Source organism: Xenopus laevis, chromosome 1S, assembly GCF_017654675.1.
Source record: "Xenopus laevis strain J_2021 chromosome 1S, Xenopus_laevis_v10.1, whole genome shotgun sequence".
Lineage (NCBI taxonomy): Eukaryota > Metazoa > Chordata > Amphibia > Anura > Pipidae > Xenopus > Xenopus laevis.
The window spans coordinates 54,506,049-54,510,838 of NC_054372.1; the positions used below are offsets into that span (position 1 = coordinate 54,506,049).

The 4,790-nt window shown below is 43.3% G+C and overlaps 1 non-coding gene across 1 annotated transcript; it reads right to left on the reverse strand.

Annotated features, from left to right (window-relative positions):
- Nucleotides 1-3,124: 3,124 nt before the first annotated feature.
- LOC121399602 lies at nt 3,125-3,312 on the reverse strand. The gene has a single exon (XR_005965204.1). It is a non-coding gene; the product is annotated as a U2 spliceosomal RNA (small nuclear RNA).
- Nucleotides 3,313-4,790: the final 1,478 nt, after the last annotated feature.

Genomic DNA, 4,790 nt, shown 5'->3' on the forward strand with positions numbered 1-4,790 from the left:
TGTTCAACAGTGTGTGGCTTTAAAGGGTTAATAAATCTAAGTAACAAAACTCTGGATTAAAAATTCTTTGACATCATGTTAGTATTATGATTTTTTTCAGGTACAATAAATATCCCTTTGAGGAACATTATGTTAACCCTTTCCAGACTGTTGCACAGGAATACATCATTGCAGTTATTCACTTAAGGATGGAAGCCCTGCTTTATATAATCTTACTGGACAATAGCTGGATTTTCTCTATCTCCCTACAAAGAGAGGATTATCTGAGAAGCACCTGGAAAAACAAGGATGTGACCTATTTTTCAAAACCAGCCCCTACAAACTCCTTTTTCCTTTTTTTTCTCCCTCAAAAGCAGATGCTATATACCCACAGGAATGCAAAAACAATCCTTAAAGGTAGCAGGGAGTGTGAAAGTTTGCACTTTGATGTGCTAGACAATCACAATCAGTAGGGTTTGATTTATCAAGGGTCGAATTTCGAAGTGTAAAAAACTTCTAAATTCGATCATCGAATAGGCTAGTTCAACATTCGAAGTCGAATTCGTCGGATTTTTAAGATCGTACGATCGTACTACAATCTTACTACGATCATACTTCGAATCGAACAATTCGAACGATTTAATCGTACGATTTCACTTCGACTTCTAAAAACGTAGCCAAATGTTGGCTATATGTTCTAGGAGGTCCCCATAGGCTAACATAGCAATTCAGCAGGTTTAAGGTAATATTCACTTCAAAATCACTTCAACCCTTAGTAAATGTGCCCCTTGGTGTCAACATTTCTTCACCTAACATCACTAACTCAGGTGTCTTCCTGTGTATTCTTTAGATTGAAAATGGATTGTTATTATTTATAGCACTAGTATTTTTTATTGAAGCCTAAGCATGCTTTGTTCACCCAAGATGCAAAAGGTGCAAACACAATGCATTACGGGTGCTAAGACTAATAGGGATGTAGCGAACGGCGGAAAAAATGTTCGCGAACATATTCGCGAACTTGCGTCAAAAATGCGAACGGTTCGCGAACGTCGCGAACCCCATAGACTTCAATGGGAAGGCGAATTTTAAAAGCTAGAAAAGACATTTCTGGCCAGAAAAATGATTTTAAAGTTGTTTAAAGGGTGCAACGACCTGGACAGTGGCATGCCAGAGGGGGATCAAGGGCAAAAATGTATCTGAAAAATACATTGTTGACACAGCGCTGCGTTTTGTGCTGTAAAGGGCAGAAATCACACTACGTCACTCAGGTGATGTTTCTGGACACGGAATGTGAAAAAGCTCACACAGCTAGGTGGCACTTGGTTAAAGACTGGGCAAACAATGCCTGCAAGGGCAACGTATACAGTAGTGGATACGGAATATATTATTGCTGCTGTAAAAACATCACTCAGGTGATGTTTACGGACACGGAATTATTATTGTTATTTAGACAGAATGTGAAAAAGCTCACACAGCTAGGTGGCACTTGCATACCTCCCAACTGTCCCTCTTTTGACCACTCAACCCCCTGTCCCTCTTTTGTACTGGAAAGTCCCTCTTTTCTCTGCACTGAACAGCCAGAAAAAAAACAGTTTCTAACTTAATTAGCTTTTGGCAGAGAGCTCAGAACAGCTAACAGGTGCAAATAAGATACTTTGTAACAATTTTGACTCTGGTTGGTGCTGGTAGTGGTGAACTACTAGGAGGAGCAGCACACCAGTCCCTCTTTTCTCTGAACTGAACAGCCAGAAAAAAAACAGTTTCTAATTTAATTAGCTTTTGGCAGAGAGCTCAGAACAGCTAACAGGTGCAAATAAGATACTTTGTAACAATTTTGACTCTGGTTGGTGCTGGTGGTGGTGAACTACTAGGAGGAGCAGCACACCAGTCCCACTCCCCAACACAGCTAGACTAATAGCACTGGGCTCTTACAGTAGCAAAGTAAAAAAAACAAAAAAGAAAATAAAAGCAGTCCTTACAAGGACTATTGGGTTACAGGCAGCAGTCAGCAGATGAGAGATCAGCAGCAGGACAGCTGCCCACAGCAGCTACATACAGAGCACTGCAGTAGAAGGTAGATTACTAGCCAGCAAAGCTACCTAACCTAAAAGTCCCTCAAATCCCTGCAGACTTCTGTCCCTACAATACAGAGCAGTATCAAGTAGATTACTATCTAGCAAAGTTACTATCAACTGTCCCTCAAATCAGTAACAGCTCTCTCCCTACACTAGCTCTTCCAAGCACACACAGGCAGAATGAAAAAACGCTGCAGGGCTTCAGTTTATATATGGAAGGGGAGTGGTCCAGGGGGTGTGGGGGTGGTCCAGGAGGGAGAGCTTCCTGATTGGCTGCCATGTATCTGCTGGTCTGGGGTGAGAGGTCAAAAATAAGTGCCAGCTAAGGCGAACCCAAATTGGGTTCGTCGCGCGACGTTCGCGAACATTCGGTGGACGCGAACAGCCGATGTTCGCGCGAATTAGTTCGCGGGCGAACAGTCCGCGACATCCCTAAAGACTAACTCCAAACTCTGGTTCATCTGGCCAAAAGGCGCAAAGTTGATCAAGAATCTTCAAGCTCCTTTTCACCGAAGCAGAGGGTTAGCCTATTTATCCACCCCCCCTGCCAAAAGGCACCGACAGGAGGCAAGGGTGTTCAGACCCCCTTTGCCGTGAGGCTAGGGGAGCCCTTTGTCCATTCCCCTCCAGCCCACCAGCCCAAAGGCTTACTAGGGAGTCCCTACCACATGAGCATTCTAGGTGCGGGTGCGGGCGTGTGGCTTCCGATTGAGTGTAATAGGCTGCTGCTGCCCTGACAATTGTTGGCTGTCCTGTTCTCCTGCTCCACAGTGACATTGATTGCTGGATTAGGATAGGTGCCCCACTAGGTGAGTTCCCCTCTGCGGGTTAACTTCACTCAATCTGCGGGTTTGCTTCGCTCAATGGATGGAATCTTCTTTTGTTGGGAATGTGGTTGTGTAAAAATGATGCACTGAGCACACAGGCCGGATAGGAATATGAAAATCAGCTAGATTTTAGAAATTTCCTCACCACCGTTGCCAAAAAACTGTGGTAAGAGGTGGAAATACTGCATAAGTGCCTAAGCATAAAGTGTGCACGTGCCAAACCACAGGTAAATAGTGTAGACCTGTGAGTTACTGCACCCCAGGGTATGCAAGGCAAGGGGGGGGGCAAAAATGGCTCAGGCCTCAATGCAGGCAACTCTGCCCCTGGACTCGACCAAGTGTTTCTCTATTCTACCAGTTAGGGTGGGTGCTACCATAATTGATTAGAACAAATACTGCACTTGATCTTAGCCAAAAGGCCGAGAAACGACTACTAATAGTACAGAGCATTTAGTCCTCCCCCTGTAAAGCCTACAAACAAACAAAGTTTTTACGCTAATAAAATGTGTAAAGGAATTTATATGTGTGTAACCTGTTGGGATGCATTTAATTAGACAGTAGTTTGATAGATAAAAATCTTTCCCACCTTTGCTCTATTGTTAAGTAATGTGTAAACACATTGGGGCAAATTCACTAAGCGCCGAACGCTAGCGTTACTTCGCTAGCGTTTGGCATTTTCATTACTGCGCAAATTCACTAACGAACGCTGGCGTAGATTCGCTAGTGTTACTTCGCACCCTTACGCCTGGCGAATTTTCGCTAGGGACGTAACTACACAAATTCATTAACACGCGCAGTGTACTGAACGCTACCTTTTACGCTAGACTTCCTTCGCCACCTCAGACCAGGCGAAGCGCAATAGAGTAGATAGGGATTGCTTCAAAAAAAGTCAAAATTTTTTCTAAGTCCCAAAAAACGCTGGCGTGTTTTCTACATTATGGGTGATAGGCTGAAAAAGATCGCACATTTTTTTGGGGCTCCCCTCCTTCCCCCCTACATTTCCTGACTCATGGCAACTTACCTAGACAGTGGGCACATGTGTAGGGCAAAATAAAATTTTTATTTGATGTTTTGAAGGTTTCCCAGGCATTTGTAGTGATTCTACATATTCCTCCATTGAAATTTGAATTTGGCGCCGTATGCAAATTAACCATCGCTAGCGTAACTTTGCTTCGCTTAGCGAATCAACGCTAGCGCAACTTCGCAACCTTACGCTACCCCGAGCGCAACTTCGGATTTTAGTGAATTTGCGAAGCGCTGGCGAAACTACGCCTGGCGAAGTGTGGCGAAGTGCGGCGAAGTTACGCCTGGCGCAACTACGAATCTTAGTGAATTTGCCCCATTGACTTTGATCAATGACCTTGATCCATGTGTGAGTTGCTGGCCCAAAGTCGGTGGGTGGGTAAGTGCGTAGGCAATGAGACAGCTGACAAAGAATAGGAAGGAAAGTGGATCACAGGAGGGCTAATTATTCATTGCATAGGTATACTGTATATGTGAATACAAGGAGAAGCTCGTGCACAAAGTTTTCATTGTCCGAGACGTCACATGCTGACTACACAGTAAATAAACACTTGCTTTCCAATGGTGATATCTAAGAACTATGGCACAAGGCGAGTATTGTTTGCAGCCACTGGATAACAATTATCATTGGCCACAGCCCACTAATCATAACGTGATTGGTAAATCAGGTCATAAAAACTTTCTAAGCTCTCTACAGATGTTCCTTATGTATCCTGATATACATTTAAAGGCGTGTTAATCAAAGTTCATGTCGTTTTAGAATTGACTAAACTCAAATTTTAAAGAAGCAAAGATGTCCAGTTATTAATTAAAAATCCAAATGTAAAAAAAAACATGAACAAATAAAAACGCACACCGAATACAAATAAGACTACTAAAACCTCAA